Genomic DNA, 24,001 nt, shown 5'->3' with positions numbered 1-24,001 from the left:
TGGTTGCAGGCACATCCCCAGTAGGGAGTGTGCAGGAAGCAGCTGATCGATGTTTCTCTCTCATCGATGTTTCTAACTCTCTATCCCTCTCCCTTCTTCTCTGTAAAAATCAATAAAATATTTATTTTTTAAATTGGACTCTCTGCTGAACTCTTATTTAATTAACTAGAGGCCCGGTGCACAAAAATTTGTGCACTGGCGGGGGGTATCCCTCAGCCCCACTTGTGCCCTCTCACAGTCTGGGACCCCTCGGGAGATAACGACATGCTGGCTTAGGCCCACTTCCGGGTGGCAGAGGGCAAGCCGAATCCCTAGGTGCCTGCCCCGCAGCCCCTGGTCGGGCTCAGAGCAAGGTTGATTGGGGAGTTGGGGCGCCGCCCCCTGTCATGCACAGAGGAGGGCGGATCAGGAGATTGCGATGCCACCCTCAGTCACGCTCAGGGTAGGGCCGATTGGGGGGTTGGGGCGCCGCCCCCTGTCACACTCAAGGCAGGGTTGATGGGGAGGTTGCGGCGCCATCCCCTGTCACGCACAGAGCAGGGCAGATCAGGGGGTTGTGGCACCACCCCTGTCACATACAGAGCAGGGCCCATCAGGGGGGTTGGGGCTCCATACCCTGTCACACACAGAGCAGGGCCGATCAGGGGGTTGGGGAGCTCCCCCTTATCAGGCACAGAGCAGGGCTGATCAGCGGGTTGGGGCGCCTTCCCCTTTCACGAACAGAGCAGGATGGATAGGGAGGTTGTGACCCCGCCCCCTGTCACACACAGAGCCGCAGGGTGATCAGGGGGTTTGGGCGCTGCCCCCTGTCACGCTGCTCCAGGGGCCAGGAGGCCTCGTGGCTCCGCTGATCCCGATGCCAGGAGTCCTCGCGGCTCCACTTGACACAGGGGCAGTGAGGCCTCACTGCTCAGCTGATCCAGGGTTCAGGAGGCCTTGTGGCTTCACTGATCCCAGGCCGGGAGGCCTCGCGGCTCCGCTGATCCCGGTGCTGGGAGGCCTCACGGCTCCGCTGATCCCAGTGCTGGGAGGCCTCACTGCTCTGCTGATCCCGGTGCTGGGAGGCCTCGAGGCTCCACTGATCCCAGTGCTGGGAAGCATATTACCCTTTTACTATATAGGATAGAGGCCTGGTGCACGGGTGGGGGCTGGCTGGTTTGCCCTGAAGGGTGTCCTGGATCAGGGTGGGGGTCCCGCTTGGGTGCCTGGCCAGCCTGGGTGAGGGGATGATGGCTGTTTGCAGCTGGTCACACCCCCTTCAGGGTGGGGGTCCCCACTGGGGTGCCTGGCCAGTCTGGGTGAGGGGCTGAGGGCCGTTTTCAGGCTGGCGGGTGACTGAAGCTCCTCCCAACCTCTCCTTTTTTCCTATTTTTTTTTTTTATTCTGGGATTTATTTACCTTCTATGGCTGTCACTGGAGCTGAGAGCCGGCTTTTGCTCAGACCTCGGCTGCTGAAAGCAGGTTTCTGCGCTTTGTTTACCTTCTGTATTTGAAACTTTGTTGCGACTCCAGCTCTGAGATCCCGGCTGACTGAAAGCAGGTTTCTGGGGTTTTGTTTAGCTTCTATATTTGTAACAATGTTTCTTAGAGTGCAAGCTCAGAGCCCAGCAGCGGCAGGCGGGGAACACTGGCTTCCTCCGTCACTGGAGCAAGCAAGCCTCCTGTTCGCTTCAGTGCCTGGCTGCCGGCCGCCATCTTGGTTGGCAGTTAATTTGCATATTGCCCTGATTAGCCAATGGGAAGGGTAGCGAAGTTATGGCTAATTACCATGTTTCTCTTTTATTAGATAGGATTAGATGCTCTGGAGTTGAGTGACATCCACTAACTGTTTTAAAAGAACTCATGGATAAAAACTATTAGCAAAATGCTTCCCCAACCCATATACTAGTAATGTGTTATAATTTATGTCATCTATATCTGTCTTGAAGATTTCCTGCTAATCTTTCTCAGTTCTTAGCACACCAACTTCCCTTAGTGGGTTTACATTCTTAACCTTTGCTGTTATAGTATAATCACATCCTTGTCCACACTATCAGGGTCTAGGGGCTATTTTTCTTTAGGCTACTTGACTATAATCAAGGGTTAAGCTCTTTTCCCAAATTCTTGTCTCAACAGGCTTCTTAAGAACGACTGGAGAACTTGTTTAAAATAGGCTTCACCTCCAGAAAATTTGATTCTGCAAGAATTGAAGTGCTATTTTATTTTTAAGAGCCGTCTTTTAGCTTGACAAACACGTTTAGGAGGCAACGCTTCTAGCTTAGGTGAGGGAGGCTCAGAATGTTGTTAGCTCCCAAGAGACCTCAGGGTCGACCTCGTGGCGCAACGGTAGCGCGTCTGACTCCAAGAGACCTCAGCACCTGTTATCACACATTTTCATAATTTCCCAGTCTATATGTCTCTTTCACGCACTTTTGGACAAGGGACTTGCCCTAATTTCTTATCTACAGGCTCTGTAATTCTATCATGTGCATTAAATATTTGTCATTAAGTTAATTAATAAAGCAAAGAACATCAGTTATTCATCAAATTCTGATCCTACTGAACTAGAAGTTTTTTTCAACAATAGATTATTATAATAAACCTGTTGTTAGGACTCATGTTTTTTCTCCTGTAAGATTAAATTAAGCTGAACTATTAGGAACAGCTTTTAAAAAATAAAATTTTTACACTGCTTTTGGGTTTTAAGATTGCTCCATGAGGTAAACAGGATAAGAATTGCTATTCAGCTATTTACTTGAGGAAAGAGACCAAAGAGGAAGAAAATAACTACAATGTTCAGTTTTTGCATAGTCAAGTGAGAAAGCATAAGCTTCATTGCTGGGTTGGAAACGGTGCTCTGCCACTTACTGCTGTGTGATCTTGACCAAGTTATTTAAATTTTCTGAGCCTCCCCTTTTTTGTGCATGTTCTGTATATAAAGGAACAGACAGGCTTGTCTGAAGAATTTAATGAGTCTAGGAGAGTGTTTGCCTCATAGTGGGAACTGAGCAAGCATTGTTTTACTTCCTTCCTTATATACTTTCCACAGCAAACTCAGTTTATCTTGATCAGTGTTATAACCTTAGTACACAGCACTGCATCTGACAGGTAGTATGTGTTCAAAAGATAGTTATTGAACTAATTGATTGATTAATGGAACTCCAAGACTTAGAAACAAAAAACTTTCCTTTTACATATCAAATGTTATCATCCTATAAAATTATAATATTATTATAATCCCTCCCCAGATGGTCTACATACTAATGACAAGTCATCTTCAGTTAAAACCCAAGGAAAGTGACCTAAAGACTACACATTAGAAAATCAAACATTTGCATTTAAATGTAAGACTATACACACATGTTGCTCTGTATAATAAAACAAAACTAACATCTCTTTAGTCTGAAAATATTCTAGCAAGCAAAGGATGGTAAAAAGAAATTAATCAAATTGTGTGAATTCAATTTGAATAAAACTTTCTTGGTATTCTTACTGTGACCTCTTAATTTTTGTACTGGCAACCATAAAGTATAATTTATAAAGATACTATAAATTCACACAATCCCATTTTTCCACCAGTATTTAAAGTCCTCAAATGTCAATTCCCTTAATATGAGTATCTTTTTTAGGATCATTACCCTCTGGATTGGGAAGAGAGTCTATGAGAAGAGTGAAGAGAACACAGACTTGGAAACAGATAGTTCTTCCACTTACTTGCCAAGTGACCTTCATAAACTCCCTGAGCCTGAGTGTCCTAATCTAGAGAATGGAAATAAAAACACCTATTTCGTGGAGTTGTTATGAGGCTTATTAAAGGTAATATATGTGGAGTGCCTATGAAACATAGCAGGCACTCAATGAATTGTTCCCTCCTGCCCTACTGACAATGCTACAAAGGGATTCAGTAGCTCCAATTAGGAGTTTAAATTTTTAAAGAAGTACCACATCTAAGTATTTCCATTATTAACAATTGTGATGTCAAAGTAACACTTTTTTAAGTAACACTTTCACCAGGGATATGTCTGTGTGTCCCTTTCATGGCATGTTTTTTCTCTACAGAGAAAATTGGACTGTAAGCTCTGTGAGGATAGGAACTGTCTTGTACACGATCCCATTCCTGCGCCTGGCATGCAGTAGGCTCTCATCAAATATCTGTTAACTGAATGACTTCTTTGGGCAAGATTTTCGAAAAACACTAAAGAGTAAATAGAAAACAAATGGGAAAGAACCTTAAAATCAAGAAATTCAAACAGGAAAAATACAGATTTCCAATCCTACCTTGGTCTCTGGAATCTCAGGCCTTGTCTCATCCACATTTGGACTGGCCATATCCACACTGTCTTTTTAATCAAGGCAGCAAAACTCCCCTGCCCTCTTTTTCACAGAGAGAGAACTATCCTAACCACTCCCAGTTCTCCACACATGCTCTGGGTCCTGTCTCCTGGTCCTTTACATGGCTCCCTATAGTCACTCTCAAGTCTGCCAGGTTGGCCTCTCACCCCCTTGTCAGGCTAGTTCTGCAGGGAAGCCCATCTCCTCAATACAGTGCAGTACCTCCCCTGGCAAGCCCAGGAGTGTGGGGAATATGCAAGTCCCAAGATGGAGAAACATACCTGAACAATGTTTAAAGCCTTCCCAGGCCTGCAACCCACCTTTGGTCAGTGTGACCAGCTGTCTCGAGGGAAGAAGACAGTCCCAAATTCGCTTCTACAGGCAAAAATGTTGATAAGATCCTAAGAAAGTAGTCAGCCCCTGAGTTCACTGATTACAGGTTGGAGAGACTTGTGTAATTCTTTTTTGGTGGAAGAAGAAACCCGACTCTGAGCTAACTAACCGCTGGCCAGAAGCGACTGAGGCCTGGAAATACCTTTGTGGATTCTGTGTCCAGGTCAAGTGCCTGGGGGTTCCCTGCCATCTGGCCCTCTGCGGAGGCTCTCTCAGAGGGCTAGGCCGTCTCCACTGAAGGACCTGTGGCCGACTGTGGCCAGCATCCAGGAGGCCGAGGCCCCTGCACTCCCTTGGCTGGAAGCTTGGCTGGGTCGCTGGGGTCAGGCCCAGCTTGTTGCTCGAAGCTCTCAGGCTCCTGCGCCCCTCACCCCGAGTGCTTTCGCTGACCGACTCAGACCCACAAGATCCACGAGAAGAACTGGGAGTTCCTGCCCCTTCTCCCTTCCCCGCCAGACTTGCCTGCACCACGAAGCTGGAGAAACAATTCCCCTCCGCTCCCCTCACTCCGGGCCCAGCCCAGAAGCACCTCCGACTTCTGCGGCACTGGAACCGGCGTGGGCTGCCCTTCCCCGTGGCTCCCTGTGCCCTTGGCTCCGCGGCGCGACGCCGTCCTCGCAAGCCCGCTGCCTGTGCCCCTCCGTGCGAGGCCCCGCGGGACACGAGACCCCCTGAGAGCCGCGGATGACCCCTGCACGTTCAGGTGGGAGAGCCCTGGAGTTATTCCCGGGCGGTGGGGTGGGATGGAACCTGGGGGCTCGCTCCAAGTCTCAGTTGGCAAAAACAATGTCGCTGGCACACGGATGCCAGCCCCCCACAAAAGGCGAGCGCGTGATTCCGCAGGCCCTTCAGGCACCGTGTCCAGTTGCGCAGAGAAGAGCAATCCCCGACTTCCGCGCTGCGGGGACGGTTCTGAGGGGACTCTGGGCTGAGCCCCTGGCTGGAGTCCCTAGCAAGACTTGTATTTTGTTTTTTCTCAATTCAGACTGGGCTCCAGGCTCTGAACTTACTCTGACCCCTACGCCCCGCCTTGGGCTCTGCGTGAGCAGGAACCCGTGCGGGATTCGGAGGATTCACACTCCCACGGGGCTGGCGGACCCCTGGAGTGGAGGGCGAGGAGACATTTATCTCTGTTCATGAATGGTGCACTTTTCTAAAAGGAGCTAAAAAGATCTCAAAAGAGCTAAGTTTTAGCCCCGAAGCCACAACTGCGCGCCTCTGTCTCTCCATATCCCCAAGGGGGCTGGTCGGGGAGAAGGGATCGGTGCCCCTAGCTCTCCTCGCGCCCAGCAGGCGACCCTGGGCGCGGCTTTCCAGACGCGCGCTCGGTGCCCACGCTCACCGCTGCGGACTCCCGGCGCCCGCACTGAGGAGGTGCCACTGCTCCCTGGCTCGTTCCACAGGGCAGCGGGGCTTCAGGAGCCTGAGACCCGCCTGGGTGGCGGAGGTCACCTGCCATGACCCGCCTCATTTTTTTAGGCGAAAGAGCAAAAGAGTTGCGCTGAACAGTTTTAAAATTCTTAACAATTTGAGGCTCGAAAGCCTGTAAACCGAGGCGAACGTGCGGGAATTCTCCATTTAAAAAGCAGTACAGAGTTGCCAGGAAACTCACTAAGAAGTGACTTTACTCCCGCAGAAGGGGCCCCCCAAAAAGGGCGACCAGGTGACCTGGCGGGAATCCGAAAAGCCGCACCCGCGCCTGTCTTCTCCAGCAACTCAGCGCAGGAGGAGCGGACAGGTGGGTTTTCACCACCGAGTGCTACAACCTCCTACTCAATTTTCTCATTTTTTAAAAGAAAAAAAAAATGAGCACAAGTCTCAAACGTGGGTAGCTGAACTGCGTCCAGATAAAACTTGCGTTATGAAAATGTGAGGTGGAGAGAGAGGTTTGTGGGTGAATGCAGCTCTAACAGAAATGCGGGAAGTGAGCAGGAGCCCACAATTTTCGTTTTTACTGTAGAAATCGGTAAACGAAATCAAATGGTAATAGTTGCCTCTTACAGCCACTGAAAAGTTTGAAATAATTTAATGTTTCGGATTTATATGTATGTAACCACCATACTTTTTATTTTGTCCAGCTATTTCCATTAAGTTTTAATAAGCTCTTAAGGTTCCCTTGATACATTTTGTGAGGGTTTTTTTTTTTCCTCAAGTGAGTGGAGATTACATGAACCAGAAGTGAAGTTTGAGCATAATTTCCTTAGCCACTGGGAAGCCTATATCTCCTGCCAAAATATCCAAGGATGGGGAGAAGAAATGGAGAGAAGGAGACTAAATATTTATTGAATGCCTACTATGTGCAAGCACCCGTGATAGGGTTAGCTTTACAGATTTTATTTCATATTAATAATTGTTTATCAATAAGAAGTCTTTTTTTAAAAAAAGACAGAAACTTTCTTATTCTATGTCTGTACCTCAGATAGATAGCTTCCATAACTTTGTTTCATTCTCAAGAATTTCGTTTTTACTTCCTTCTTCAAAGTGACATAATTGCCAAGGTTAACGGGGAGATCAGTGTTTAATGATATTAAAATCTGTTTTGTTTAACTGATTACATTGGTTAGCGTTAATCCTGTCTGGTGGGGTGGGGGGGGGTGGGGGGGAGTGGTCCTGGTAAAGCAGATAGAGAGGGACTTCTAACTCTTTAGTTCCCTGCAAACATCAAAAAGTCCCGAACTGATTGGGAAGAAGGGGAACTTGCTACTGGGAGGAGAGCACCATCGCTGAACACTATGTGAAAGAAAAAAAAAAAAAAAAAGAACATACAAAGCAAAACTTTTCCATTGCTGTGGTTCACAGGAACCGAAGACGTGGCCCGTTTTGTGAGGGCTATGCAAACACTGTGGCTTGTAGCGACTATTGATAAAGGCTGGGTTAGATTAGCGGCTACATGTGTTACAATGGATACCTGGAATTTAAAGTGCCCGGAACTTTAAAAAAAAAATGAGAAAGGAGTTGATAATCAGATGAAGTGGGAAAGGAGAAGAGAATACACCCAAGAGCTCCAGCAGGCAGGTAAATCATCAAAAATTCAGTTCCTGCAACTAAGGAAAAAACCAACCTCGCTATATAGTCCAGGGGAAATTGTTCTCTGACGCAAGCCTGATGGTAGGTCTATTTGTCTTGTTTCTTTTACAGACTATCAAACAAGTTATTTCAGAGATTCAGCCAAATGTTTTGACTGGGGGACAAAAAACAACAACACAACACAAAACAAAACCACACAAACAAACAACAACAAACGGGACAGAGCGTTTCCGGCTGTCACGCTCAGGCCAAAATGGGACCCAGAGCCCGGGGAGCCCCAAGCCGCGCACTTCTCGCCCCACGCGGCTTACGGGCGCTCCCCGCGGCCCTGGGAGCCGGGAGCCGGAGGGCAGCCGGCGAGGGCCGCTGGGTTTCCCCGCGGGGCCTGAACTTCAGTTCTCCTTTGGAGCACACTCCTTCAGCTTTGTTCTGGAGGGGGGAATGGGCGCGGCAGTTCCAGAGCTATCAAGGTCCCCACTCCCTTGACAAACCTGGAAACTTTGGGAAGTTCTAAACTGAGCTTTCCCTCGTTCCCAGAGTCCCTCTCTATCTGCTTTACCAGGACCACGGGGCAGCTTGCCAAGGGGGTGCGCTTTTAGATGGGTTTTTTTTTTTCCCATAGAGCCTGGAGAAGCGCCTCCGCCCAGCTCCGAAGGCAACTTGCAGACCTCAGCGTCCACGGCTCGGCGTGGCGCTCCGCCCGCCCGCTCCGCCCGCCCGGCCCCAGTCGTGGGGAGGCGGGAGGGGGAGTATCTTCTCCGGCGAGAGCTTGGTGCCACGGCGCTCTCCTGACTTAACCCCGTCCTGGGGGCCTAGACGTGCACTAACCACCACTTGCTCCCTCCCTCTACCCTCGCCCCGCCCCTGCTCGGTCCCCACTCCCGCGGGAGTCGTCCTTGGAACCAGTTCCCGATCGCAGAAACTCTGGTGTCACACCTCCCCTACGTCCGGCTCTCCGGCCCTTTTCGGGACCCCACACCCCACCCGGCGTCTCCCGCCCTCCAGGCCAAACGAGACACCGCTCCTCCGGCCCAACCCGCAGCGCCATTTTAACCCCATAAGGTTTCCCGTTGCTGAGGGAACGGGAAACACCTCACCCTGCTCCACACCCTGCCTGGGTCCACGCCTAATGCAGCCCAAAGGGTGTTGTGAAATAACGCGGCGGGGGGCGGGGAGGGGTCGCTCACGCTACCTCCGAACTCTCCAAACTCTGGCAAAGTCTCGGGGACACTTGTGCTCCCCGGGACAGTTTTCTTCCCCTCGCGGGGAGTGCGGGGTGTTGGAGTTTCCTGGCACTGACTGAGAAGAGCCTCGTCTCCTTTCCCCAGCCCCTTTAAGGACATGTGATCTTCTGTCTCAAACTTTCTCCTCTGGTCTAAGAGCACCATCGGCCGCGGAGAGCGACCCCAGGCGAAGCGGAGAAGGCAGAGCCCTGGTGTGGGGTTAACCCAAACCCGGGCGCCTCGAGGTTGGCGGAGGCCCTGCGGTCCACCCTGGGTGCGCTGTTGGCCCCAGGGAGCCCCCGGGTTCGCGAGGAGCGTGTCGCCGCGCCTGAAACAGTCATTCATTCCCTTGTCCAGATCGTATTCCCCATAAAATCTAAAGCCAGATGCATCGCTTGGGCAAGTTCCCATTTCACCGCGAAAAGCACAGATTTGTTTCCAACCTGGACTCCAAATCGAGCTGTTGGTGCGGGTTCCAGTGGTGTGAGCGAGGTTGGCCTTTGATGGCTCAAGGGACTGCCTCAGGCGGACAACGTCGTAGGCACTGAAGTCTGAACCTACCCCTGGCAAAGCACCGTTTGCGAATGCGGAGGGTGTGGGGGGGGGGGGGGCGGGGGGATCTGTACTTTTTACGTAGGTGGAGGAGAAAAGACCAATTTCATAATTATAGACGCCCAGTTTAGCAAGATAACCTAATGGAGCTTATTTTTCCCAAAAATAAGTTACAAGGGGAAAAACTTGCAAGAAAGTGAGAACACTGGCCACGTCTGAAACCAAGGGCTGGCATGGTGCAAGCAGGCATTTGTATCAGCCTGTTGCGTTGAAAACAGTTTTTGCGGAGTTTTTTGTGGTTTTTGTTTGTGTGTTTAAGAAACAGACGCTCTTTTAAAAAGGAAGTAGCCTAAGAGACTATTTCACCTACAGCATTCCTCCCACCATTATATAAAGAAATTCTGGTGGAGTAAGCCATCTTTTTTACAATTAGAACTTTCTGGTATTTGCAGTTGTGACGAAGAGGGAAGGAATAAAAACGAACAACGCTACTCTGAGATTGATTACTGCCTGTTACCGGGCAAAACATCAGCAGGAAACCAAGACTGTATTCCCAAAGTTCGCCTAAGGGAACTCAATTTTGCATCTTGTAAGATTACAGCCGTTTTTGGTCCTGTTAGTGAATAAATAGGCAGCAATACATAATCTAAGCAATGCAAACAAGTATACAATTTCGAGTCTCCCTACTTAAAAAATGAAAGGGATTTTGTGAACGTGCCTCTGAACAGCTAGAGGTGTAACAGCATTGCGTGCCCCCTGCATTAGGTGCCAGTGAGAGAGTACAGACCCAACTACTGGCACAAACTATGTTTCCACAATCGACTCATTTAAGATCACATGATTTTTTTAACGTTTGCCAAAAAACACAACAAAGGTGCTATTAAATAGAATAAAGTTAGTTGTTTGGCTGCGTAAATGTACTGGAGTGACAGAGCGAGCATCTCACGGGCCAGCATTCCAGTGCTGATTCGCTAAGGAGGACGATGGGATAAGTGAGGACTCGTCTTAGCTGACCAGACTCGGGCTGGATGCCACCCTGAGGGGTGGCTGTGAGGGGTTACCTTCACTTTCTGAAGATATTCTCATGCTTTTCCTTAACTGAAAAGGTCTTGGTAAGGCCGCCCACCCCGGCTGCGCTTCCGTCCAAATCTGCGCAGGCCGCCTGGTCCCTGCAGTGAAGACCGCAAAGGAGGAGGGCGGGTGCGAAGGATAACACCAAAGTTTCCTGAAGTCCTGACGTCTTTATACCGCTTAGGGCTCTGGTTTTGGATGAGAGGCGGATGCTTATCCAACATCAGTGGAACAATTCCGTGGGCCTCCAGTCCCCCTGGCTTCTGGGAGCCGCGCCAGGCTCCTCGCCTAGGTCTCTCCCCCGAGATCCGCCCCTGGGGGCCAACGCCAGCCTTCCCGCCACACTCTTTTGCCTCTACTTCCCCTCCTCAGGGTCCAATCAGTCTCGAATTTCAACTCAAGACCCAGGCCAAACGTTCCCTTCTGGGTTGGTATATATTATCGTACCCTTGACTTTTCCCAAGAGGAGGAGGAGTTTCCCCGCGCCCTACCGGTACCATCCACGACCCGGTTTCCACGAAGCTGGGGCGCCCACCCTTGCTTCCTGACCCCAGACCTTGGTCACCCCCGGCTGCGCTCTGGGAAGCTGCTCCGGCTGATGCGGCCCGGGTGCTTTCGTTTTGCTTTCGCTCCCTTCTCTCTGCAGCTGGGAAGATTGCGAAAGAAGAAAGTTGGGGGGGGGGGGGGGGAGGGAAGCGTGTGCCTGACAAAGTGGACACCTTGGTTGGCGGGAAGCTGGGCGGGGAGTGGGGGGAAAGCAAGGCTAAAGCTGGGGCCTGCGCACCCTTGTTCCTAACAGGGGCCAAAAGGGCCAAGAGGCCCTGACTTGTTTTCTTCTTGCAAAGAAACTTGCTTTGTATACTTCAGAATTGGTGGGGAAACGAAAAGGTAGGCATTGTCTTTCAAATACAGACAACGAAGCAAAATAGAAAGGCTGGAAGAGGGGTGGCCAGCGGGCTTCCACTCAATTGTAAGGAAACCAGGAGAGAAGGCGCGGGAGCCCAGAAAATAAAACAGGCCCCCGCGCCAGGCTCTGAGCACCTTTAGCTGTGAGGAGACCAACGCGCGCCCAATTTGCTGAGGGTGGGCTCAGCTCTGCGCTTTGGAAACCCAGCAAACACTGCACGGGTTCGTTTTACTTCATCACGCCTCCCTCTTTATTGGGAGTGAAGCACGAAACGCTAAACGGATGAATTCATGGCCTAAGGTTTCCCCCCTGGGGGGAGGGGGGACCCAAACCTGGAAAGGTTTCTCAGAGAAAGGCAAACTTATTGCTGCTGGGTGTGGCCCATTCGAAATCCTTCCAGAGTTTGGATGAGCCCAGTGCCGGGCCTGGCAGCGGGGCTGGGGTTGGCGGCGGGGCAGCTGGTGCAGAGTCCTGCTTCGCCCCTTTCCCCAGTCTGCTCCTGAGCCCAAGGAGGCGGGGGTGCAGGGAACAGTCCTCTAAACTCCTTAAAAAGTAACATAACCCTTCCAGACTGTTTACCACACTGTCCAGCTGCCTGGAAAAGTCAGACGTGTTTCCTGCACTTGTCCCAGCTCAGCCCCCAGCTTTCCACCACCCCTGATCTGATGGGCTAACTTATTTTATTCCGACCCAGGGAAGTTCAACTCCGATCTAAGTAAATCACGTAGGGAAAAGACAGGAAGCTGCGAAGGTAAATCACACTCAGACTAGCTACTTGCAGTTGTATTTACCACCCGCCCTGTTTACACTGAGCTCTGGAACTGAAGCTTTAGGCCGCCAGGGAGCTCAGTTTCACTTCGCGGGTATGACGGGGCCTATCATTTTCGCCCTCGCGTTTTGAAGAAAAGTTCGAATGTTTTTGTCACCGATCCAGCTTCCAGTAACTCCTCAAATATTATATCCCCGCCCCTCCACTGCGGCCCAGGTCTGAAAACTGCTTGGTGCCTCGCTGTCCGGGAAGCAGTGAGTGAGCTCGCGCCACGCTCGCTGCACCTGCGGAGCAGGGAGGGCATCTGGGGAGAGCGTCTCCGCGGTCTGGTCAAGGCCCCTCCGCGCTTCCCGCGCTCCGCGGGCCACCCCTGCGAGCTGCCGCAAGCCACCCCCGCACCCCTCCGTCTCCCGCCCCAACCCAACCGTGCGGGGCCCAGGGAAGACTGGCATCTCAAGTCCTGGGAAAGCGGTGGCGCCAGAGACAAGTCCGGCCCCTGGCTCCCAGGCGAGGCCCAAAGGCGCGCACACTCCGAGACCAGGGCGGTGGCACTCCGAAGAGGGAGGGAGGAAGAGGGCGGAAACGGGGAAAACTGGGGAACACACCCACAAGCCGGGGACCCAAGGGGACCCGCTGGGTGGCTAAGGCAGGGGTGCCCACGCTGTGCGCGACGCCTGGGCCACGGCCGGAGCCCACAAGCTAGGCGCACGGGTGAGCGACACAGCCGCTGCCTTCACGAAGCCTGGCAGGCAGCGCAGAGCCCCCGGCCGCTGGTTTTCCCTGGCGGACACGTGACAGGGTTGGCAGCGCTCCGGAGGAGGGGGAAGCGGCGAGCGGGAGGCTGGGGCTGGCGGGCGACTACGGCGCAGTGTACTTAGGTCGTGTGCTGGGGCTTTTCTCTCTCCCGAGCCGGTGGGAGGAGGGGGAGGGGCCACCGCTCCGCCTTCTCCTTTTCGCAATGTTGACGCAATCTATAAATAGTGGAACAAAAGGACCAACTTCCTCGGAGCTTTGCTGAAACTGCACAAAAAAATCGAGCTGGGGGGTTCCCTGGTCCCTGGCGACTGGGCTGGGAGCGCGGCGCCGGGGGAGGGGGCGGGCGCAGCGGGGCCGCGCCGCCAAGGGGACACCTAGCCGAGGCGCCGCTGCCGCCGCGCCACTCCGTGCGAACCCAGGGCTCCAGTCCCTGCGCGGGCTCGAAAACTCGCCCTGGCCAGGGGTCTTCCTCCCCCACCGATGACAGGTCAGTCTGTACCGCCCCCTTCGGCACCGGGTTTTCTTTTCCTTCCCTTTTAGAAGGGAAATGAGGGAAAAAATAGAACCAGGCGCAGCAGTGACAGCCACCAAATCTGTAATCCCAGGAGTCCACGGTGGGGTGGCCGAGGGGACTCAAGGAGGAGGTCTGCGCCTGGCCCCCAGTCATACAACCAATGCCCGCGCGGCCGCCGGAGAAGACACCAGGCAGGACTAGCGAGCGCCGTCCAGGCGGCAGGGAGAGCGGAGGCGGGAGCGCCGCGGAGGTGCGGGCCGCAGGACAGGGGTTGAGGGCGGGTCCCCGGCTGCCGCTCCCGCTTGGGGGCCAACCCCCGACGACCTGCCAGGGACTGGCGCCCTCGGAGCTCGGACTCGGCTGAGCTGAAAATCGCTGTTACTGAAGGCCGCTGCGCACCCCGGATCCAGTGCCCACGCACCCAGGCGTCAGGGGTTGGGCTGGGTGGAGGCAGGGGCGCGCTCCTCCGAGAGCGAGGACCTGAGCGCGACAGCCCGCCGCGCCGCCGGGCGGTTACACTGGGCGCGGGGGAGGGGGCGGAGCTGGCGCTGTTGACAGCCTTGCTAAGCGGGAGGGAGGGCGAAAGTGGGGAGTCGGGCTGGGGAAGGGAGCTGGCGCGGGATTGGGGGGCGGGGAGACGACGAAGAGGAGGAGGAGGGGGGGAGGAGGAGGGGGGGAGGAGGAGGAGGAGGAGGAGGAGGAGGAGGAGGAGGAGGAGGAGGAGAGGGCTAGATCACGTGACAGGCAGACGCCCCCGCTACAGGCTAACAGTAGCGGTGACGTCACCGTCCCCTGACTGCAGGGGGTGGCACTTCCGCTCGCTCCCCCTTCCCTGCACCCCGGCTCGCATTACCGGCTCGCAGCCGTTTGGGAGTGTGGGAGTGGGCGGAGGGTGTCCTGGGGTTTTCTCGATGGCCCCAGCCCGGCCTGCTCCCCCAGCCCGCCAGGGTCCTGGGCTTGGGACCAGCGGCCGCCCCAGTGGCCCGCCGCCAACGCGCTCCATTGTGTGAGCGGCGAGGCGGCGCTGGGCGGAGGTTGGTGCGGGCCCCCGCGGCTCCCAGCTCCAGGGGGCGGGGACGGCCCTGGCGCAGTCAAGGCCGAGTTCAGCAGCGTCTCTGAGCGCCTTCCGCGCTCCAGGAGCCCGACGCTCTCCCCTCGCGGCTGGCAATCAGCGGCTGCGCCCGCGCTCCCGAGGCGCCGGTGGTCGGCCTCCCCTCGGCTGAGCGGGCCTCGGGTCCAGGGCCACGCGAGCGTGGTGTAAGCTATTTGGGGAAACTCCGGGGATTGGTGATTGAGCGCGGTGAGCGCTGTTTGTGTTGATGGATTACTAGCAGGGAAATACGCTTCGCACAGATCCTTGGACCAAAGAGGGCAACGAGCTTCGTTGGAGGCAACAAAATACTTTTTTTAAAAAAGACTGTGAGAGACGGTGCTGTAAGGTATTAGCAGACTAGTTAGAGCAAGGTTTATCTAAAAAAGTTGGAACATCTTCCAGGGTAGATAATTTCAGGGATACATTATGATAGTAAACTGCCTTTTTTGGGTGGTGTTGCAGTAAACTAGGAACAATAATCCAGATAAATTACCTCCTAGTTGGTCACTGAATATTCGAATTACAGGATTTGTTAAATATGTAACACCATGTGGTGGCTAGGTATAAAATAAAACTTTCATATTGAAAATTCCCATACAGCATTCTGTAACAGGAAGGTGTGTGGGGGATTGTTATTAAAAATCTGCTGGCAACTATAAATCATACGTGGGAGGCACGAGGGCGGGCTGGGAGAGGCCAATGGGAGAAAAGTGGGGGACATATGTAATACTCTCAACGATAAAGATTTTTTTTTTAATATATTTTATTGATTTTCTACAGAGAGAAAGGGAGAGAAATAGAGAGTTAGAAACATCGATGAGAGAGAAACATCGACCAGCTGCCTCCTGCACACTCCCTACTGGGGATGTGCCCGCAACCCAGGCACATGCCCTTGACCGGAATCGAACCTGGGACCCTTCAGTCCGCAGGCCGACGCTCTATCCACTGAGCCAAACCGGTCTCGGCAACGATAAAGATTTTTTTTAAAAGAAATGCAGCCTGGCGTTCAATTTGAAAATCCAAGAGGTAAATGCTAAGAGAAAGAGCAATTGGTAGGCTGGCTTCAGGGAAGCAAGAGTTCACACCCCATTTGCCTAGCGTGCACAGCTTACTGTAGGTTGTGACCTGAGGTGTTTTTTGAAAGAAAGAAGGTAACTTACTGGTTGGCAAAAGTTAGGCCAGCTAAAAAGAAAGGAAAGGGCTTCCCAAGCTGAGAAGCAAAGCCACGTGGACAAAGGCCTGCAGTGAAGAATTAAGGCAAGATAAGTATGGGTGGGAATGTGGGGAGAAAGGAAGCTGGAAGGATGGGAATAGGCAGGTCATGCAGGGCTTGCATTCTATGCTCAGGAGTTTGCACTTTAGACTGAGACCTACACATTTTTAGCCTTTTCAGGTACACATACCCTTTTGAAAACCGAAAACAATACTCCTATAGACCCATACCACAATTTTGCATACAATTTCCAAGGGTTTACTGTAGTTGGTGAGTAAATAACTATTGAGCCTTAAGATTAAAACCTACAGCTGAGATTTCAACCGGTGTGCCACAAGATTTTTTAAAACGTGTAATACCTGACCATTTAGTTAGGGGCACTGACTTTTTCCTCTTAGATTGACACTGACTCTTTTCTCTTAGATTGTTATATAAAAAAATGACAGCAGCCAACACAATAGCCATTGGGTGTGATGAATCAAAATTATACCTATTTTTTGTCAAATCAGCCAAAAATATATTTTTTGTTGTGCCGCAGAATTTTAGAAATTAGTTTATGTGTGCCATGAGATGAAAAAGGTTGAAAATTGCTGACCTATAGGGAAGGGAAAGCCATGAAAAGACTTTTTTTTTAAAGAAGGGCATGTCCAGGGGTGAAAAGATTACAGATCTTTGCAAAGATTACACTGGTTAGGGTTCTGCAGATGAACTGTAAAATTGACTAGGACCACTGCTGTGTACCTAGTGGCAGTGGGGATTGAGAGAAGAGGGGTTCAAGAAAAGAAATGAGAAAGAATCAGTGGAACGGGAAACTGATTGGCGGTGTGGGGCAAAGGATCCCCAAGTATCTGGTCTAGGGGGTGGACTGGGCAGAGGAGTGGACCTCAAGTCCAAGAGGAGGAAATATGTTTTGTCCCTGTGGAATTTGAGGTACCAAGGAAGTATCCCAGGAGGGTTGGAAAGAAGGTCTGGCTCTTTGGAATCATTAAAACATTAGGTAGTAGCTAAAACCACGGGAGTGAATAAATGGATCAGAGAGAGTGTTAAGTGAGAAGAGTTCTGAGAAGGGAACCCTGGGGACCCACTCACATTTAGGGAAAGGGGAGGAGCCAGAGGAACCTCTGAAGGATAGTGATGAGTGACTAAAGACAGCCTGGTGTCCCTAGTTTATAACTTTAGTAAATCCTGCTTCCCTGATAAGGAATGAAAACACGTTGCTGATTTGGGGTCCCTTTATAAGATCGAAAGGCTGTGTAGTCTTTCAATGAAAAAGAAAGCATCCTTTGAAAGATTCTAATTCAGATGGGAGATTAGTGCAGGAGAGGATTAAATCTTGCTTCCCTTCTTTTTTGAAACTAGGGTTACATGGGGGAGAAGAAAGGTGTAAGGAATCAAGCTTTCTCTTTTTCTTGTTCCCTTCTCCCTTATAACCATTCCCTCCCCTCCAGGTCAGGCCTTCCTAGCACATTAAGTCAGTAAGCTTTCAAGGAAAAGGAGTTCAGACAGACTGGGTCCCCATGATGGTGTTTTTTGTTCCTAATGGCACTTCAAAACCACACCAACAATTAGTACTAGGAGGTGCTAAGATTTCAGTCTAGCTAAGGAAACAAGGAAAAGTAGAGGGAAAGAGTTTTTATTTTGCTTCTTACATCTCCTACCTACTTGTTACAGCTAACCTGAGCTACAGATTTATTGGAAGCAGGGACTCAGGTACATAACAAATCACTCCAGAACTTAGTGGGGGTTTTTTGTTTTTTTAAATATATTTTATTGATTTTTTACAGAGAGGAAGGGAGAGAGATAGAGAGTTAGAAACATCGATAAGAGAGAAACATCACATCGATCAGCTGCCTCCTGCACACCTCCTACTGGGGATGTGCCCACAACCAAGGTATATGCCCTTGACCGGAATCGAACCTGGGACCTTTCAGTCCCCAGGCCGACGCTCTATCCACTGAGCCAAACCGGTTACGGTGAACTTAGTGGTTTTAAATAATATTACTCATGAACATGCTATTTGGGTAGGGCTTTGTAGGGACAGCTTGTTTCTAATCTATTTGGCATCAGCTAGGCCAGCTCATAGGCTGGAGGCTTGCATCATCTAAAGGCTCTTCATTTGCGTGTCTAGAGATTAGGACTGACTGAAGTCTAGGACCTTTGCTGCAGCTATCAGCCAGAACACCTACACCTGGCCTGCCCTTGTGGTCGGGGCTTCTTCACAGCAGGATTGCTGGGTTCCATTTATGACCTAATCTTAGAAGTCATGCAGCATCTTCTCTATCAGATTCTATTCATTAGAGACAAATCACTAATGTTTTACATATTCTAGAAAGGGGAGACATTGGTCAACATGAACATATAGGTTTCATGTATGGATTTCTAAGTTATGAAATCTGTATAATTAAAAAAGGGGGGGGGGGATAGACTGCCTTTTAATGGGAGGAGTTTCAGAGTTTGCTATGTGTTTAAAATCACCACACATTAACTTCAGATAAAATGATTTATAAACAATGTGTTGGACTTGGTATGACCATTGTTGAGTATGACCTGGTAGTTAAGTACAGAGTGAGTTTAGCTGATTCTGTCACTTGCATTTTATGTATATACTCTTGTGGTATACTCACCCATCCTGCATCCATAATGCAAATTAAGGTGGTTCTCTGCAGAAAATTTCCAGGGATTCCAATCTGATATGTCTGCATATAGAAGGTATGCACTTGGGTTAAGCACCGTGACTTTTCACATACTATCTCAGGTAAAGAAGGCATTGCAAATCTCTGAAAATTTTCTGCAAAGTGTAAAAAAGGCAAACAGACCCAATCACAACCAAGAAGCAGCCTTGAGTTTTCAAATATGTTTTTATTTTACCAAAGAATAATCATATTCTGATTAAAAATCCAAGAGCCATTTTTATAAGATACAAACAAAAAGAAATAAAGAGACACAATGCAGGAAGATCACTATAAGGCTCAGAGATGACATTTTAACAAAAATACAATGTGTTATATATGAAAAATGCTTAGATATAAGAAACCAAATAAGTATCCTCTTTTTGATATTAGAATGAGATATAAAACCCCAAACATTTCAGTTTTTGATTACTTTTACCTCTATATTTTATTTTCATTTTTAACTTATCTTTATTGTTGAAAGTATCACAGATGTCCCCCTTTTTAAACATTTCATTACAGCAAAGCTAACCCCAAGCCAATCTGAGGCAGTTTGTCTCATAATCTTCCCCTTTCTCTCTTATGACCATTCCCTCCCCTCCAGGTCAGGCCTTCTGAACACAGACACCTCTTTCTCCCAAACTAGGTAGGACCCCCACAGTGGCTATATTTTCAGGGCAATGATCAGTTGCTAAAAGTTTTTTCTGTTCCCTTCTTAAATTTTTCCTGACTTTAGACCTCATTATCAAGGCCATCTTTCAAAGTTAAAAAGAAAAATGATATCGAGATTATTCCAATAAGTAATTTATAATAAATTCATGTTACATAATTAAAACAAAATGACACTTCTATAAAAAAGGACTGTTATGTTTTTAGATGTCAGGATCTTGACTTGGACTTGTTTATTCATAAAACTCAGTAATCCCAAAAGGATGGTTGAGATTTAGGTAGTTTATAAGAATTTGCATGTTTCCTTGAAGGTGATATAACACTTTGATTATTACAATACAAAATTTAAATGACTCTCTCCCACTTTTACAATGCAAATTCCTTTATTTTTCTTTAAAACCAGTACACTCAATTTTTGAAGTAGAATGCTTTTAAAAAAAATAGTTATTTAATTGGTAAATGAGCTCTAATTTTCTAAGGAACTGAAAATACTTCCTTCCCTTGAGTAATCAAGAGTAAATAATCTTTTTTAAAATTGATTTTAGAGAGAAAGGAAGGTAGAGAGAGCAATATAGAAACTATTGATTTGTTGTTCCACTTATTTATGCATTCATTGGTTTATTCTTGTATGTACCTTGATCAGGAATCAAACCTGCAACCTTGGCATATCAGGATGATGCTCTAACCAACTGAGCTATCAGGCCAGGGCGATAACCTAGTACCTTTTAAATTATCCTAAAACTGACATAATTTATACATCTTCGATGTTCTCTTAGAAAGATTTCCTTTATGACTTAGACTTAGAGAAATAGTGCTTAGGGCCATTTTAATAATTCATACTCTCCTAATGCTAATACCTCTATATATTTTGATTTTGCATAATTATTTACAGTTATAGAGTCAAAATCACTGTAAATTCATACTATGGAATATGCTTTAAATATGCATCTGGATAATGAACAAGTATATATTTATGAACCCTTTGTTTTATGTGTATTTCTTGATTTTGAAGTAGCATGCTTTTAAAAAAACACACAAAATGAATTAAGTATATCTTTGATTTTAAAGTTTCTTATTTGTAATGATTTTTTAAAAATTGACACAGTGTTCATGTCAAGCTAACAGACTTTGTTATCAGGCCCAAACTGTTCCTGACTGACTGCACAGCTACCATGGAGGCAGCCCAAAGAAACTTAAGTAAACACTTTAAAATTATGTAATACAGTTCCAAAGGAGGAAAAACTGCAACCAAAATGTGCCATATAGTTTTAAAGATGCTATTTTTCTGTATGCCAGAAGGTATTACCCTATCTATACAATGATTTCATAGTAATGATAACATGAAAGAAAATTGGGACTGAGCCAGTCTGTTTCTAGGCATCTTGATGAAGGCAGAGATGAGGAAATTATTTTAAAGTAGTTATCTAGTGAATGTTACTCTAATACAAGTAAACTAAGCATTTTAGAAAGTGCTATAGTGAAAATAGCACATTAAACAATAAACAATATGATTTCAATAAAGAAATAAATTCAATAAATAAAATGATATTGCTAGCTGATACTAATAATAGTCTATTATTTAAGGACTAAATACAATCTTACTTTTTATTAAGTAAAATAATTTGGATCCTTCTTTATGTTAGTTTTCTTCACCTTCCTATGTATTCAAAGTATAATTTATTTTAAAAGAAATAATGCCAAAGCCAATAAAAAATACACTACTTCAACATCTAGGCAAGGTTCTATGTTAAGGAAGCATCATGGAGAAGATAAAGGAGTATAAGTCTTTTGAGACAGTAAAGTTACTAATGTGGTTGTATGAATAACAATTCAGCTTTACCAAACTGAATTACAGAGTCTCCTGATCAGATGACAAAGATTGAAAATAAGTGCTCATAACCAATATTGCTAAGAGTGCAATGAAATTTACAATCTTACTGATTACTATATTACCTTTCAGGGGTCTAAAAAACTGTCCAAATTTTGTTACAGTAGTTCCACTTCCAGGAACCAATCCTAAGCAAATACTCAAATGTGAAGTAAATGATTTAGATATACTATAGTATCTATACAGAGGAAACAATCTAGATATTCAACAGTAAAAGAATGGTAAATAAACCAAGGCATATCAATCTGATAGCCACTAAAAATATTTAATGTCACAGAGAAATATTTAATTTAATGTACAGTTAAAATTTTTAGGTTATATAGCTATTTCTCCTCATTTATTTAAAAATGTATTTATTTGTATGCATAGAAAAAGGGTGGGGGAAAATACACCAAAGTGTGTAATGTTATTATGGGCATTTTTACATTCTTTTTCATGTTTTCTAAAATGAGTACACATTATTTTAACAATCAAAAAAAATAATTAAAATTAAAAATTTTCTCCCAAATATGTAAATCAAATGACATATATTTACATTCTTATAACCTAACATAGTAACACAATATATTACTTATTTTTTATAAGTGCATTTTCATTTTGCATATTTGTAATAATGTCTGCCAGTGAATAATCTCTGCTTTCTAAAATTAAATTAGATAGAGTATAGGCAAAAAAAAGAGTATTATGTGAAGGGTATAATTTGAGGGGTAAAGTTTGATGTCAAAGTTGATTTGGGAAAAATTTGGTAGAGTCAAAATCCAACTGTAAAGTTATTATAATGGCTAGATCTATTTTATAAGTTTTATAATAGCATTTAAAATTTTTTAATTGTGGTAAAAAACAAAAAAATGATGATCATAACCATTTAAAAATGTACAGTTCAGTATATTCATATGTATATAATTTTAAGGACAATATCTTTATTGGCTTCATAAAAATAATACATGTTCAGTTATAAATAATTCAAACAATATAGAAAGTGACAGGAAAACATTTTTTTAAGTATGTGTGGCTTTTTAAAAATATATTTTTATTGATTTCAGAGAGGAAGGGAGAGGGAGAGAGAGATAGAAACATGAGAGAGAATCATGCATCCATGAGATTCATCCATTGCCGCCTCCTGCACGCTCCCTACCGGGCATCAAACCTGTAACCCAGGCATGTGCCCCAACTGCAACCTTCTGGTTCACGGATCAATGCTCAATCACTGAGCCACACCAGCTGGGCTACAGGAAAAATTTTAAATCTCACAGATCCCAGATTTTACCATCAATATTAAATGATCTGCATGGTAGGCATATTTCTATGCATTTATACAAATAAGATAATCTTTTTAAAATATATATATATATTTTTATTGATTTCAGAAAGAGGATAAGAGAGGGAGAGAGATAGAAACATCAATGATAATCTTAGGATAAAAACATGTACACTACAGTACTTTTAAATAATAAAGTATTAAATTTCAATTCCAATTTGGTAGTAGCAAGATCAGCTTAAGGAATTGCTGAACTTGTAAAAAAATGTTTCTTTGCCATAAAAGATCTTATTTCCTAAAATATTTAAAGTTTTAAAAAGTATAAGAGTTTGGAGACTTTTTAAAATGTTTTTATTGTTTTCAGAGAGAGGAAGGGAGAGGGAGAGAGGGATGGAAACATTAATGATGAGCAAGAATTATAGATCATCAGCCTCCTGCATGTCCCCTTCCTGGGGAATCCGGGATCCAGCCCCAAACCCGGGCATGTGCCTGACAGGGAATTGAACTGTGACCTCCCAGTTCAAGGCCAATGCTCAACCACTGAGCCATGCTGGCTGGGCAGAATTGGGCATTTTAGATATAGCAGTGAAAGCAGGCCTCTCTATGCTGATATCTTAGAAGAGGCCTGAATGAAGTGAGGCAGTGAACTAGGAGACCTGGGTCATCCAGATGTAGAGAAGGCTATGACAAAGGGCCTGCAGTAAGAAGATAGTATGTCCAAGACAGAATGATTAGCGCCAAACAAGTAAACAGAAGCTGGTGAGAGATGAATCTAAAGAATTAGACAGGCCGAAACCGGTTTGGTTCAGTGGATAGAGCGTCGGCCTGCGGACTGAAAGGTCCCAGGTTCGATTCCGGTCAAGGGCATGTACTTTGGTTGCGGGCACATCCCCAGTGGGAGATGTGCAGGAGGCGGCTGATTGATGTTTCTCTCTCATCAATGTTTCTAACTCTCTATCTCTCTCCCTTCCTCTCTGTAAAAAAATTAATAAAATATATTTAAAAAAAAAAAGAATTAGACAGGGCAGGTCACAAAAGGGGTTGTAGGCCCTAAATAGGGGTTTGAATTTTGTTATGAGTATGAAGAAAAGCAGGGAGATGGTAAGTGCTTTAGAGGAATCCCTCTGACTGCCACTAAATATTTCAACAGCAATAAATTGAGTACAGTAGTCCCCCTTTATCAGTAGGGGATACATTCGAAGAACCCCGGTGGATATCTGATATCACAGATAATAATGAACCCTATATATATTATGTTTCTTCGTATACTTACACACCTATGATAAAGCTTAATTTATAAATTAGGCAGAGTAAGAGATTAAAAACAATAACTAATGGAACAATTATAACAATACACTGTAATAAGTTATGTGAATGTGGTCAATCTGAAAATACTTCATTACACTGAACTTCCCCCTTCTCGTGATGATGTGAGATGATAAATGCCTATGTGATGAGATGAAGTGATGAAGACATTGTGGAAAAGTATGAGGCTATTATAAGGGTCACTTGAACACAAGAACTTACATACCTCAATAGTTGATTTGATCACTGAGATGGCTATTAGATGGTTAATGGGTGGGAGGTGTATATGAGGATATGCTGGACAAAAGGATGATTCATATGCTGGGCAGGATGGAGCGGGATGGCAAAAGATTTCATCACGCCACTCAGAATGACATGCAATT

At 47.0% G+C, this 24,001-nt stretch overlaps 2 long non-coding RNA genes across 3 annotated transcripts in view; one reads left to right on the top strand and one right to left on the bottom strand.

Moving 5' to 3' along the window:
• Positions 1–9,438, bottom strand: part of LOC139005081 (uncharacterized) — a 185,924-nt gene extending 176,486 nt beyond the window's left edge. Inside the window, exon 1 of the long non-coding RNA XR_011470641.1 lies at positions 9,398–9,438. This is a non-coding gene — a long non-coding RNA (uncharacterized lncRNA). The remainder of the gene's footprint in view (positions 1–9,397) is intronic.
• Positions 9,439–13,283: 3,845 nt separating this feature from the next.
• LOC139006642 (uncharacterized) overlaps positions 13,284–24,001 on the top strand; it is a 109,571-nt gene continuing 98,853 nt past the window's right edge. For both annotated transcript variants that reach the window (XR_011470783.1, XR_011470781.1), the window contains exon 1: positions 13,284–13,496. This is a non-coding gene — a long non-coding RNA (uncharacterized lncRNA). The remainder of the gene's footprint in view (positions 13,497–24,001) is intronic.

Source organism: Myotis yumanensis, unplaced genomic scaffold (assembly GCF_028538775.1).
Source record: "Myotis yumanensis isolate MYYU_CA2020_CCGP unplaced genomic scaffold, mMyoYum1.0.hap1 SCAF_3, whole genome shotgun sequence".
In the NCBI taxonomy this organism is placed as follows: domain Eukaryota; kingdom Metazoa; phylum Chordata; class Mammalia; order Chiroptera; family Vespertilionidae; genus Myotis; species Myotis yumanensis.
This window is presented reverse-complemented; position numbering and strand designations above follow the sequence as displayed.